This window comes from Dromiciops gliroides, chromosome 2 (assembly GCF_019393635.1).
Source record: "Dromiciops gliroides isolate mDroGli1 chromosome 2, mDroGli1.pri, whole genome shotgun sequence".
Classification (NCBI taxonomy): domain Eukaryota; kingdom Metazoa; phylum Chordata; class Mammalia; order Microbiotheria; family Microbiotheriidae; genus Dromiciops; species Dromiciops gliroides.
Genome location: NC_057862.1, coordinates 208,907,920 through 208,923,897, shown reverse-complemented (window position 1 = coordinate 208,923,897; position 15,978 = coordinate 208,907,920).

Below are 15,978 nucleotides of genomic sequence, written 5' to 3'. Positions count from 1 at the left end.
CTTTGGGGGAGAGAGGAAGGAGGCAGTTTACAATATAAAATGTAACCAAAAAAACCCCCCAAGAAAATACAATAAAATAAACATTCAAAGGAAGGATGGTAAGATGTACCTGGGAAGTCAGTGGAGTAGAAGTAGGAAACATTCAAGAAGGAAATTCTGAATCCCCGAAAAGAAACAATCCTAGTGTGGGGCAAAAGGGTGAGGTTGTCTGAAAACACTAATGTGGATGTACAAGAAGCTTCCCAACCAATTTATATTTTTTAAAAAATATGCATGGAAGATGGAAACACAGGCAGTAAACAGGGATGAATATAAGTAGATGACATGATCATATAAAGATAGTATCAGGAGTATTAAAGCTCTTAATGAGCTCAGGCTGATGAGGGAAGTGAAGAACAAATTGACATGTGATTTTATTGACATTTGTATATTGGTAAAAGAGGCAAAAAGAAGGAATAGAGTGATCCTTTGGGAGTAGATACCTGGCAGATGAAAAAAGCAGGCCGGTGTAGTTCCTATTTTGCTTCTGTTTTCTCAAAGAGAAATGACTACCAAGAGGTTGACATCCAGGATAAATTAAGAGACTTAGGAGGCTATTGCAATAGTATAAGAAATTGAATTAGAGTCATGGCAAGAAAAATGAAGAGCAGGAATTTTTGTGGTGGCAAGGAATTGGAAATTGAGAGGTTGCCCATCAATTGGGGAATGGCTGAACAAGTTGTGGTATATGAATGTAATGGAATACTATTGTGCTGTAAGAAATGCTGAGCAGGCAGATTTCAGAGAAACCTGGAAGGACTTGCATGAACTGATGATGAGTGAGATGAGCAGAACCAGGAGAACATTGTACACAGTATCAACAACATTATGTGTTGATCAACTGTGATAGACTTGATTGTTCTCAGCAATATAATGGTCCAAGATAGTTCCAAAGGACTCATGATGGAAAATGCTCTCCAAATCCAAAAAAAACAAAACAAAATTGTAGAATCTAGATGCAGATTGAACCATACTATTTTTATTGGGGTTTTTTGTTGTTGTTATTTTTCTTTTTTGAGGTTTTTCCTTTTTGCTCTGATTCTTCTCTTATAACGTGACTAATGCAAAATATGTTTAATGTGATTGTACATATATAACCCATATCAGATTACTTGTTGTCTTGGGGAGGGGGGAGGGAAGGGAGGGAGGGAGAAAAACAAATGTTGAAAACCATCTCTAAATGTAACTGGAAAATAATAAAATATTTAAATGGAAAAATATAAAAAATAAAGAGCAGGAAATGAATGTGAAAGATGTCATGGAGGTAGAATTAATAAGACATGACAACTGATTGTATTCAGAAGATAAGGGAGATCAAAGAGTCAGGGATTACTCTGAGGCTGTGAACTTGGTTGAACAAATGATGGATCCCTCAAGAGAAATTGGGAAGATAGGAGGAGGGTTTAGTTTTATGGGGTAAGACAATGAATTATCTTACATTTAGACATGTTGAGTTTCAGATTTCATTGAGACATAAAGGTAGCTAGATGAAGGATTGGAGTTTAGAAGAGGAGTGAGGAGTGATTATATAGATTTGGCAGTTACCTGCATAAAAATGATATTTGAATCAGTGGGAACTGATAAGATTTCAAAGAACCTGCCTAGAGACAGAAGAGGAGAGAGCCCAGGCACTGGGAGATACCTAACCATATTGACATAATATGGAAAAATAATAATAATGTTTTAAAGCAATTTAAACTTAAGATTTGCAAAATGTTTTACAAATATTATCTCACTTTATTCTCACAACCCCAGAACCTAGGTAATATTATTATGCGTATTTTATAATTGAGGAAACTGAGGCTGAGGGGAGTTATGTGACTTACCCAAGATCACACTGCTAGTAAATGTCCAAGATGGGATTTGAACTCAGGTATTCCTGACTCCAGATCTAGTACTCACTCCACTGTACCACTTAGCTGCCTCTTACACAAGAGGAGTCATTCATACAAGTAAAAAGAAAACTAGGACAGAGCAGTGTCACAAAGACCCAGGAAGGAGAGAGTATCCAGAAAGAGTAGATGACCAATATATCAAAAGGTAAAGAGAACTAAAGAAAGATGATGATATTAAGTATTATTATTATTATGCCAATCAATTAATTAACAGCCATGTATTAAATACCTCTTGAGTGCTAGTTACTGTGGTAAATGCTATGGATAAAAAGACAAAAAAAAATGAAGCAGTCCCTGCCCTCATGGATATTACAGTCTGATAAGGATAAACAATACATACAAAGATAAGTAAATATGGAAAAAATACACTCACATATATTGTTGTTGTTGTTGAGTCCTTTTAATCAATTCTGATTCTCTGTGACCCAAGTTGTGGTTTCCTTGGCAAAGATACTTGAGTAGTTTGCCATTTGCTTTTCCAGCTCATTTTATAGAGGAGGAACTGAGGCAAACAGGGTTAAAGGATTTGCCTAGTGTCACACATCTATGAAGTGTGTGAGGCTGGACTTGAACTCAGACCCTCCTGACTCAAGGGCAGTGATTCTTCCACTGAACTACTTAGCTGCCCCCATGTATGTGTGTTTATAAACACATATGTAATATAACATATATACAGATAGATAGATGATAGATAAGGGTAGATAGATAGGTAGATAGATGGATAGATCGATAGATAAATAGATAGGTAGGTAGGTAGATAGATAGATAGGTAGGTAGGTAGTAATATAAAGTATTTTAGGAAATATAAGTTACATTAGGGGTTGGGGAGCCACCGCAGTTGTCAGGGAATGGTTAGGAAAGGGCTCATGTAGGAAGAAGCACCTGGGCTGAGTTTTGAACTAAACTGGGTATAAAGAATTAATTGTTATTTGAGGTTTTCATGCCTCAGAGCGCACTGGCCTGGGGCTCCACAAACCGCACAGTGCTCCACCCACTGGTTGTAGCCGTTGCCAGGGCTCTAGCACCTCACGTCATCACCACTCACCCACGCCTACATGGGCCTGGCAAAATTATAATGATTGGAAGCCTAGTGAGGTCAGTCATGTGACTGTCAGAGCAGCCATCCCATTGGCTGGGGCTGTGTGGGGTGTTTCTAGGTTTGGGGGAGGAGAATTGGGCATTCTAGGTGGAAGGTGGAAGGCGGAAGGCGACCGGAGTTCTGCTCAGCTGATTCCTGGGCCGTGGTATTTTTTCAGGTATTATAATTTCCCTTTTCCCATTTTATTTCCTTTCCCTTGAACCTACTGATCCTGTTTGTGTTTTTTTTAAAGTTCATTGTTAAAATAAATCTTGTTCTGTTTTGAAGGAGGCTGCTGGTCTCCTTCCTTGCCCCAATATTGCGGTGAGCCACTTAGCTAGCACTCCCCATTTAAAAATTGGTCCCCACATAGGGATTTTAGGAAGCTGAAGTGAGGAAATGGTGTACTCCCTGCACTGGGAGCAGCCTGTGCAAATACTAAGAGGTGAAAGATATCAGTTCCTATGTAAAGAATGAGAGACATGGGGAAAGCTAGGTGGTACAGTAGATAAAGCACTGGCCCTGAAGTCAGGAGGACCTGAGTTCAAATATGGACTCATACTCTTGACACTTACTAGCTGTGAGACCCTGGGCAAGTCACTTAACCCTCATTGCCCCGCAAAAAAAATAAAAATAAAAAAGAATGAGAGGCAGTTGGTCATACAAGTAGATGGAATGCTGGACTTGGCATCAGGAAGATATGAGTTCAGTCAGATCTTACACACTTACTATGTGATCCTGGGCATGCCACTTAAACTTTCTTTGCTTTAGTTTCCTCATCTGGAAAATGGGAATAATAGCACCTACTTCCTAAGGTTGTTGTGAGCATCAAATGAGATAATATTTGTAAAGTACTTTGCAAACTTTAAAGCACAACATTAATTATTATATTTATTATTAAGAGATGTCAAGTAGATTAATTTGACCAGACTATGAAGTTCATGGAACTGGAAAGGTGGATTGAAATTAGGGTTTAACAGGGTTTACATCAGAGATTGAGAAATTCATTTCTTGTCCTAGAAGCAATAGGCAGCTGTTTGAGGAGGAGAATGATATGGGCACGTCTATGCTTTAGGAATATGCCTTTTGCAACTTTCTTTAGCATAATGATTTGGGGAGAAGTGATACTTGAAGGAGGGAAACTATTTGGGAGGCTACTTCAATAGTCTAGGCAAGAGGGAATATCAGCTTGAAGTAGAGGGTTAAGTGGGGAGAAGGGCATGGATGGGAGGCATATAAAGACAGGATTTCTAAGATGTGGCAACTAATGGATAGATTCAATGAAGGAGAGTGAAGACTTGAGAATGACTTTGAGGTGGCTGGGAATACAGATTGGATACTAGAGCCCTGTAGAGAAACAGGACAGTTAAGAAGGAGGCAAAGATAAGCATGAGGTAAGGATCTCCACTAGGCATAGAGAATATAAAGATGAAAATCAACATAGTTCTTGTCCTCAAGGAAGTTTACAATTTAATTGTAATATGAATATAACAACTCCAGGAATTTGCAATTTCCCATTTGGGAAGAGAAGAAACTAACATGAAATTAGCCCTGGGGAGGGAAGGGAGAGCAGTCTTACACACACACACACACACACACACACACACACACACACACACACGTAAGTATAATACAGGGAATACACTGATAAAGATAAAACATTATAAGTAACTTCATTTCTGAGGAAGACCATTTTCAGTTGGAGGGAACTCATAAATTACCTCTCAATTTTATTATAATAACTTCCTAAGTGTTCTTCCCTCTTCTGATCTTTCCTTTCTAAGACTGACACTGAGCTGCCAAAATATTCTTAAAGCACAGGTCTGACAGGCCATGTAACTCCTCCACTCAAATATCTTCAGTGACTCCCCATTGCCTACAAGATAAAATATAAATTTCCTAGTCTCAAATTTAAGGCCCTTTATTACCTTCCTTCTAGTCTTATGTCACTTAGCTTCACTTTCATATACTTCTTGGCAAACTGGTGTGGTTTGCTAACTCACCTGTAGTACCTTCTCCCCCTTCCCCTGTCTTATTCTACTCCCTTCTTTTCTTGTATCTCAGCATTCACACAGGCTATTCCTGTTGTCAGGGTCACACACCCTCCTCTTCTCTGCTTATGGAAATGCCATCTCTTGCTTCAAGGCCCAATTCAGCTGCTATGACAACAAGAATAGTGGAGTTACTTCTAAGGTTGTTAGCCCTTTAACCAATCAGATAGCACTAGATTGTTTTTTTCTTTTTAAAATTTTTTTTGTTTAAATATTTTTTTTTTGGTGGGGCAATGAGGTTTAAGTGACTTGCCCAGGGTCACACAGCTAGGAAGTGTCAAGTGTCTGAGGCTAGATTTGAACTCAGGTCCTTCTGAATCCAAGGCCAGTGCTTTATGCACTGCACCATCTAGCTGCCCCTAGCACTACATTGTTACTGAGATATCTCCGTTTCACCTGTGTCTGCTCTTCCTTGCTGCTACTGCTTTATCACCTCTCAAATGCACTTCTAGCAGGGGTGAAGGGAGAGTGCCTAGATTAGACAGATGCATGCTCTACCTTTCCTCTTGGTAACATTAAGAATAGCATTCAAGGTGGGACAAGGAGCTCTATAGTTCTTTCAGGAACGTTTCCACAGAGTAAAACAATCTCAAAGAAAGTTATATAGGTAAAGCCAATAGCCAAAACCAGCATCTGGATTCAGAAGGAATGCATGAAGATGTAATTTTGGAACTTTGGAGTGGGGTAATAGCTTCACTTCTCATAACTAAGTTAGGGAGAATAAGACACAAATAGATGAACTTTTCAGAGTAGCATGCCTTTCACAGAGCTGGGTTTTTTGTTAAAATTGCATTTGGACCAAGAATGACCAAGGGATATAAGAAGGCACCTCCCTCCCTTCTTTTTAGAGGAGGGGATTATGGGAGTATAATGCTGCAGATAATACTGACTCTTTGTGTTCATTAGCTTTGTTGAACTGTTCTCCCCTACTTTTTATTCTTTTTTGAAGAGTGGCTCTCTGTGTAGCAGGAGGAGAGAGATGTATTGGGAAATGTAAGTGATGTAAAAAAAAGAAATACCAAAAAAAATTATTTCACTTTTTAACTGCATGGGAATAAGTAACAGATAAACCAGTTGGAAGAGGAAGAAGGCCGCTTTCAAGTATTTTGGTATTGTGGTATGAGAAAGATACCCTTGTTTAGCTTAACTTGTGATAAGAAAGAGTGCCATCTAGAGGCCTTCTGAACAAACTGCACAATGGACTTAAGTGTAATTCCTTATCCTTCTTTGACCTTGAACTCTTCAGTCCCTGTAAACTTGTGTCAGTGACTTATACCAAGAGAAAGCTCTATTAGAACACAGAACTTATCTCCTATTAAATTTAAGTGTTATAGAATAAACTCCTATAGATTGAATTCCTAAATGACACATTGAAGTGTCTTCTGTAGTAATGTAAGTAGGTTTTTAAAAAAATAATTATTTCTCAATTGATAGCTTTATCTACCCCATCTATGATAAATTGCTGATATATTTTGTACCCAAATTCTTTTTAAAAGCCTGAATTAAAGGGTGTCTATGCAAAATATTGTTTTAGAGGTCATTCCCTCTCAGTGTTTGTGTTGTGCACAGCAAATCGTTAGGTTGTTGTATTTCAAAAGATATGATTGTGAGAAATGGATAGAAAACATGGAGCCAAGAAGACACCCATAATCTTTCTTTGTTAGATTAAAAATTTGAGTAATAATGATAGTTTACAGATTTTTTTCCATCTATAATTATGAACCACTCAATACCATGAAACAATTTCTCTCTCACTTATTATTATTAGAAGGTATCCCAATTTCAAGGTCAACAGAAAACAAATCTGGCCTAGGGATGGAAAGACAGCTTGTTACTAACAACAGTAGTCAGGATGAAGCTTTGCATCTCTCATAGTATCTTTTTTCATTTTTTCCCCGCTCCACCCCCTCCCCAGGGCAATGAGGGTTAAGTGATTTGCCCAGGGTCACACAGCTAGTTAAGTGTCAAGTGTCTGAGGCTGGATCTGAACTCAGGTCCTCCTGAATCTAGGGCCAGCGCTTTATCTACTGTGCCACCTAGCTGTCCCTCATAGTATCTCTTAAGTAGCAACCCTCACATTTCTCATTGACAGTTTTCTTGGATTTCTGATGAGTGATATGGCATAGTACAGAGAATGCTAGGATCAGGAGAACCAGTATGACCTTGGGCAAGTCACTTCTTTCTGAGTCTTTATATGTCCATCCCTGTAATGGAAAAAAAAAGTTATTATTATACTACCTGATTCACAGATACATGTGGAACATGCTTTGCCAATTCTTTGCACATCTTAAAGCATTTTATCACTGTAAAAACAGTCTCAAAGTTAATCCCTAGGCCTTGGGAGAGGCCTCATTTTGGGAGAAGGCAATATCTCATTTACCAACTACTCATCAAAGAATTAATGTCATAGGTTTCCAAACTCTAACAGCTAGTTGTTTTGAAAGCCCTATAGTTTCTCTCTCTCTCTCTTTAGGTTAATTAAAAAGAGGATTTTTATAGCCTCAAGTGCCATGTGATTTATAATAGGCCTCTCCCCTTCCTCTTGTTTTTAATTACCATTTTTGCATGGTGATGCTGGACCTCTTTTCTCCTATCGACTATTTATATAGGGTTTTCTGGGACCAGTTTTGTGGCTGCTAATTAGAAAATAAACTTTTCTGATTTTTTTCCTTCTCTCAAAGAATTTGAATCATGAAACTACTTGATTCATAGCCTTATTGTCCCTTTCTTGCTTCTCCTTGGTAGAAGAGGGCATTCTTTATCTGAGAATAGCATAGCATTTTTTCCCCCTAGAAACATGTCATGGATAAAGATCTAGCCTTGGAGCCAGGAAGAACGTGGTTCAGGTCATACCATTTGCCACATCCTGGTTGTGTGATTGTTCTCATGTATCCTAATTTTAATTCTCTGAGCAATTCTCTATAACATATAATATAATACTGTAAGTGGCAGAGAAGGAGCTGTCCTGAATTTCCTTACCTAGGAATTCTCCATGTTAACATTTAGATCTAGAGTGATTTAAATTAATATCAGAAAATAAGTCAAATTCCTTTAGAAGCAGTGAAAAATGCCAATATTCTTAATAATGGCCCACATTTCAAGAGCAGTTACAGGTTTACCAAGTGGTTTCCTTGTAACAACCTTGCAGGAGAGGTATTATTTGTTCAAAGTCATCCATTTTGCAGATGAGGAAATTGGGGCTTCAAAAGGAAAAGTGACTTGTTCAGGGTCATACAGCTAGTAAATAGTGTAGTCAGGATTTGAACTCAGGCTTTCCATTATTCCTTTCATTCAAGATATCTTGAGGTCGCATTCATTTTGGAAATGAACAGAACTCTGTATTTGGGAGCAGAAGAGTTTTGGTTTGTACCTTCACTTGAACAGGTTAGGGAAATTATTTTTCTATTATATTAATAACCAATTATTTTGTTAGAATTAAGCTTTTCTCTATTTCTGCATTCAAGGACCAGTCTGTGTAGGCCAGTCAGCCAATTTCTGAAGGAAAAGGATGATAGATATCCAAATCCTCCAGAATATGCTACTCAATCTTGGTCCAGAACCAATCCAACTAGGAGACTTTACTTCTTTACTTCCCATTAGAGTGTAAACAGAATTTAATCTAGATGAATTCCAGCCCCAAAGCATTAAGTCCATGTCCTTTCATTTCTCCATTGAAGTTTAGGGTGATCTAGCTTATGAAGGAGAAAACCACCCAGAGTGGTCCAAGTGGAGATAGATTGTTCTGTCCAGATTGCTGGAGACAGCTGAGTCTCGTGATCAAGCCATATTCTCATCAGGAGGAGCTAAAGACTTTTAGCCCACTTCCTCATTTAAATTTCCACCAATCAGGGTTGATTTCTCCTGTTAAAGGCATTTCCTTTCAAAAAATATTTAAGGAATTCAGTGTCTATATTAGGTGTCTCTGGTTACCAAGAGAAACCACTGATCATCAATTTATTATTAGGTAGCCTAATTAATAAATTAATTAATTATCAAGAAACTCTCTCTTGGCTTTTTTTTTTTTTTAGTGAGGCAATTGGGGTTAAGTGACTTGCCCAGGGTCACACAGCTAGTAAGTGTTAAGTGTTTGAGGCCAGATTTGAACCCAGGTACTCCTGACTCCAGGGCTGGTGCTCTATCCACTGTGCCACCTAGCTGCCCCTCTCTTGGATTTTTTATTCATTTTACAAGGTACTTCACATTTTCAAGTCCTTGCTTTTGCTTTCATAAAATCAGGGCAAAATCATCCTAAATCATAGAGATAGTGGGAAGAAGAAAAAGGGAAAATAAAATACTGGTGAGAGGTACATTGAACCTATGTAATGAGTGGAATGATGCCACCTGCTGGAGACTTACTGCAGGACGCTCTGCCATGAGGAGAAGGAGTCTGAGTGCAAGACATATGGCTCTTTGGCGTCAGGAAGTGATGCTTGCTTGTGGGACAAACAGGGGGCGAGGCTGGCACTCTCACTCTCTTTTGTGAGGATTCTGGTGGAGAGTGGAGCTAAAAATGTGCTCTCCCTTTCATAAATAGATGAATCTAGGCCTTTCTCTTTCTCTTCACCAAATTCTTATTCTCCTTAATAAATGCTTAAAAGTCTAACTCTTGCTAAAACTTATAATTTATTGGCGACCACTCATTAGATATTTTAGACAGACTAGCTAGAATTTTAGCCCCTTACACCTATAATATATATTATATATTATTATGCTGTATTATGTGGTAATCATGTATTCATATATAATGTAATGCTAAATAATCTGAATAGGATTTCTGTGGGGCTCAACTAGGTGTGGATTTACCAAAAATACCAGAAAAGCAGGAGAAGAAGCCTCACCTTTGTTCAGTCTCTTCTTGGTCCACTCTCCTCAGAGCTAAATTCAGGGTTATTGCCTTTGCCAATTCCACTCTGCATGATCTTGTGTGAGTCAGAAGTTCTCTGGGCTTCAGTTTCCTCTTCTATAATATGAAGGGGTTGGACTAGATATCCTCTGATGTCCCGTTCAGATCTAAACCTATGCTCTAAGTATGCCCATATTCAATACTCAGAGGCAGTTCCAGGGACAACCTTTAAGAGAGGGTATTCTCCCATTCAGCAATATCTGAAATATGGTGGAAGCAGTAGCCACTTTGCTTTTCTACACGTTTTTTGGGTTTCTTTAGACAGGCGACTTAGATTTTTATCTTGTCTTCAAGGACACTAGATAGACATTTTAAATGAACTTAATAGAAGGCAAACATACTTTGAATATTTCTCAAGAACTAACTGCGCATGTAAAATGTGAGGAAACTTACTATAATAGGGATCATAGGGACTGAATCTGTAATTTCATAGATTTAAGGAACTACGGGATGAGGAAACATTTTCTATAAACACAGCTCAGTACTTTCTCTGAAACTTACAATATTTGAGAGTTGCCTAGAATACCAAGGGATTAAATGATTGTTCTAGGGCGACACAACCAAGAGGTTTTAGAGGTAGGCTGGATCTCTACCATTACTATGATATTATTACAAAATTTAGTTCGTTTCAACAAACATTTATTAAGTACCCACTGATAGGTAGGCACTTCTCCATGTGCTGGGAATGCAAATATTAAAACAAAAGCAGTCCCTGCCCTCAAGGTGCTTACATTATCAAATGAGATAATATTTATAAAGTACTTAGCTTAGTGCTTGGCACCTGGTAGGTATGCACATAATGAATACTTTTTCCCTTTCCTTCTCCTTACATTATGCTAGGGGTGGGAGTGAGGAGGAAGGATAGGGATACAGTTTGTACACAAGTAAGTTTTTTTTTTTTTAAAGTATATGTTAGTTAATATCAAGAAGGACAGGGTTAATCATTGGAGAGGACAGGGAATCAGGGAAGGCTTCATTTAGAAGGTTGTACCTTAGTTGTACTTTAAAGGAAACTGTGGATTTTTTAGTGTTAAGGTGAAAAGGAAGTGCATTAAAGATCTGGGGTACCATTTATGTAAATATACTGAGATTAGAGATGGAATTTCATATGCAGAGAATAGCTAGGAGGCTACTACAACTAGAATGACTATTGACAATTATGTAAAAGGAACATGAACTAGTACCTCTATTGTGATGATTTGCTGGGCCCTTTTCAGGGCTGCTACTCAACCTTTGGTGTCCCACCCAACTCTCACCTGTGGCACCAAGAAACTGTAGCAGGTGCAGCAGCCTTAACCTGATAAAACTGTCTCAGCAGACACCCTAAACCATTTTGAAGGTAACTGACAGGTCTCAAACCCGTCAGTGAGTTACAGAGATGTTTACCACAAGCATGTGAAGACTTCCCCCTGTGGAATGGGAGAATGAGAACAGTTTGTTCCACCAGTCACAAAGGCAGCTGAAGCAGGCATTGTGGAGTTCTTAGAGTTTGGTCAAACATTAAAGATGCCAAGGTCATCCATTATATCCTGGGCCATTGACAGTTGTCTTAGCTTTTGTCCTGCCACTGGACATCAATGACTCTAGAAGAGAGAGTAAGGCTGAGGACTTTGTGGAATTCTGCCTCACTTAAATCCTATTCACATGCAAATGAAGACATCACCTGTAAAGTCATTGGTCCTCTTGGAAAACAAAGGATGAGCAACAACAGGAATGTATATAACTGATTATTTAAATTGAATTTTTCCTCCCAAGGGACCCAAACACACATGCAAATTTGTCTTGCACATTGGTTTAAGGGTGGCATTGCTGAAATTATTTATCTGCAGAGTTTACTCTAATGATCATAAGTAGGTCACTGAGTAGAGATGGGATCATCCAGGTGATAACTGCAGGATAGACTTTGTTTAGATCTATTATATTCTCTTCAATCCAGTATATTGTAGGTTTGTAATAGAATACTCCCTGAAGTGGTCTGGAACGCATGACACACTAGTAATGAAATTCAGGGCATCTACTATAAGGCAAAAAGGTTTCCAAGGACTCCAGTCCTTCACTCAACTATCCTGATTGTAGAAAGTCTCAGTTTCAGAGTTAGTTTGGTCTTGGGAAAAAGCAACAACCTTTATAGGTGTTCATTTTCACAAGGTGTCAGAAAGTCTTTAGTGTGTCAAACATAACAGTCTACAAAGTATGTCCACCAACTTTTCCTTTCAGGTTTGGGGGTTTTGTTGGTCAATAACCAAGACCCTAATGCTGTGTAAAACTAACAAGGATGTAAAGAAGAGTTTTTGCTCCCTCTAGTGGAGTACATCATGGACTGTCTCTAAGACAGCCATTGGATTTTGTGGTGTTCTGCCCATTTTGGGCTTATCTTGTAGGCCCAAACAATACACTTGAAGAGTCAGTCAACAAGTATTTAATAATGCTCACTATGTATTTTCCAGTTTTATTCTCATCTTACCCTCTTAGAAAAAGTTGTTAATTTTTTTCATTGCAAGGAAAGTCATATATATTTTTCAATTGTAGAGACTTGGTTTAGGAACCTTTCTCCTTTAATTTTAATTATAACAACTTGTTTTAATAACCATCCTCTCTGCTCCTCGACTCCCCTATCAATGGAGTCAGGTGATCTTGAATTTGGATCAAATTTCAGTTTTGTTACTTATCTGTGTGGCCTTGGACAAGTTGCTTCATTTATTTTCTGAGCCTGTTTCCATATTTGTAAGGAAAAGAAGGTTGGATTATATGATTTCTTTTTAAAAATTAAAAAAATATTTATTTATTATTTATGCATATATGAAACATAGGTAAAATATATATACATACACACATATATGACATATATAATGGTATATTTTCTATATTATTACATTTAGATATACCTAGATTTATTCTAGTACATATAACATAGTATTTTAAATCCTTCCTCTTCCTTTTTTTTTTCTATAAACAGTTTTCTTTTTTTATACAGGTAAATAACTTTTATAAATAACATATACATATCAATTTATATAAATAATGTATGACAGATTTGATTAAATATAATTACTCTATAAATAAGACCTAAATAACTCATATATGCACAACATATATATTTATGCATGTATATAGATACATATATACATCCTGTACCCTTCCTAGCAAACCCCTCCCCCCACCTTTTTTTTTTTTACATTTTTCTGTTCCAATCTCAATCCCTCCTTCCCTCCCTCCCCTCCCCTCCCCCCTTCCCGAGGCAACCAACAATCCAATATGGGTTATACATATATGATCATGCAAAACACCATATTTGTCAATTAATGAAAGAATGTGAAAAATATCATGCTTTTCTTCCATCAATATCAGTTCTTTCTTTGGAGGTGGATAGTATTTTTCTTCAATATTATTTTGGGATTGTCTTGGATTATTGTATTGTTGATAATAGTCAAGTCGTTCCCAGTTCTTCATAGAACAATATTGCTGTCTCTGTGTACAGTGTTCTCTTGATTCTGCTCACTTCCCAATACATCATTTCATACATGTATTTCCAAGCTTTTTTGAAGTCATTTTGTTTGTCATTTCTTACTACACAGTAATATTCCATTACCATCAAATACCACAGTTTGTTTAGCCATTCCCCAATTGATTTGATTGATTATATGATTTCTAAGGTTTATTTTAGCTCTTAATCCTTTGAACCTCACCACTTTCCTTTCTCCCCACCTTTCTTCATGGCAAGCTTGACTTTTCATTTTAGATCTGGGTAGGCACAAACAAATACCCCCTTTACTCCTAATCCTCATTCAATACTCTGACACAAAAAATGCCCTTCCCTTCTCCTCCCATACTTCCTTTCTGCTCCTTCTTAGATATAGTGTGGTTTGAGTGGGAAGTCTCTGAAACTTCTGGTCATGTAGCACATCCTTATTTTGTCCCCATTGCAAGGGACATTTGTGCTGATCTGCTTATATGTTTCTTTTTCTTTTCTTTTCCTTTCTTTCTTTCTTTCTTTCTTTCTTTCTTTCTTTCTTTCTTTCTTTCTTTCTTTCTTTCTTTCTTTCTTTCTTTCTTTCTTTCTTTCTTTCTTTCTTTCTTTTCTTTTCTTTCTTTTTTGGTGAAGCAATTGGGGTTAAGTGACTTGCCCAGGGTCACACAGCTAGTAAGTGTCAAATGTCTGAGGTCGGATTTGAATTCAGGTCCTCCTGAATCCAGGGCCAGTGCTCTATCCACTGTGTCATCTAGCTGCCCCTGCTTATATGTTTCAAAAGAGCATTTAGTCTAGTTTACCACTTTGCTTATCATGTATGTTAGCCAGAATCAAAATGAAAATTTTTAGTTAGATGGGTCCAATTTTGGTCAGTTCTAGTATGCTAGTAAAACCAACCTCTAAAATAGAATTGGGAACTGTATGATACCAATTGTTTCAGTTCTAAGAACAGAAGGCATATTTTAATGCTCAGAACTGATCTTTAGGGTCACTTTGATGCATTTTCTTTGCTTGTAGGCACGTGCTCCAATCCTGGGAGAAGGAAAGACACTTCATATGAAGGAAAAAAATACTAGCCTGAGATTTAGGAGAATTGGATTCCAGTCTTTACCCTGCTAGCAATTGGTTGGGTGACTCTGGCTAAATTATTTAGAATTTCAGAATTGCAATTTTCTCATATTTTAAATGGAGGTAATAATATGTACATTCCATACCTTTTGGTTGTTAGGACAATGAAATGAATTATGAAAATACCATGGAGGGAAAGAGTACTAGCTATAGGTCTATGCTAGGCTCATGAGAACTGAATGTTAAATTTTCAGTGTGAGCATTTATATCTTAGAAATCAGCAAAGGGTACAAATCAGAGCTTGTTCCTTTGTTGATTGTCTAGACTAAACTAGATTGTCTAGAAAGTGATGGCAAAAATGTTAATGTCAATTAAAATTAAAAGAGTATCATGGTTTTTCAGAGAGTCAGTTGTTAAGCATTTAGTGAACACCCCTAAATATGTTATCATTGTACTTCTAGAGAGGTAGCATGGTAGGTGAAACTTTGAGTTAGCCATTTAAATTCCCTATACTTCAGATTCCTTGACTTTAAAATGAGGGGATTAGACTAGATGACCTCGGAGGTCCTTTCTGGATCTTGAACTACGATCATATGGAGTCATCGGACCTGGGTTAAAATCCCAGTTCTATTAACTATGTTAACAACTTACTTAACTACTTTGGGCCTCAATTTCTTTATCTATAAAATGAAGAGATTGGACTAGAAGTCTTCTAAGATCCCTTCAAGAGCTAATCTATTATTCTGACTACCTATTCTGTTATCATCAGTCTTTATCTTTTCTTGTGGATTCAAATTCTACATCTTGAAAACTGTCTACTGGACTTCTCATTTCACCATCTTGTTATCATCTTTAACTTAAAGTCTTTAAAGCTAAACTCATCTTCTCTAATCTCCCTAAAGTTATTATTTAATTATATATAACCTCTCTCCCTCTCTCTCTTTCTCTCTCTCTCACTCTGTCACTTATTTGTGCAGGCACTATGCTAAGTGCTTTATAGTTGTTATCTCATCTGATTCTCACAACAACCCTGTGAGGTAGGTGCTATTATTATCCTCATTTTGCAGATCAGGAAACTGAGGTGAACAGAGGTTAAGTGCCTTAATCTGGGTCACACAGCTAGTAAGCATCTGTGTCCAGAATTGAAAACTCAGGTCTTCCTGATTCCAAGCTGAGTGCTCTGTATCCAGTGCTCCACCCAGCTGCCCCTGTTTCTAAGTCCTCAACCTTCTTATATTTAATGGATAGAAGTTATCTTGAAGCCATCTTTGACTTTAACTTTACTAGGTTCTTCCTATCCAATAAATGAGGAATACTAGAAGCATTTATCAAATGCTTACTACAAACAAGACTCTGTACTAGACATTGGGGAGACAAAGATAGCATGAAAAAGAATCTCTGTTCTCATGGAGGAAGGAGGTTACAGTCTATGCATATCAGACAATGCTTCCTAGAGGAGGCATATGGGAGAATCT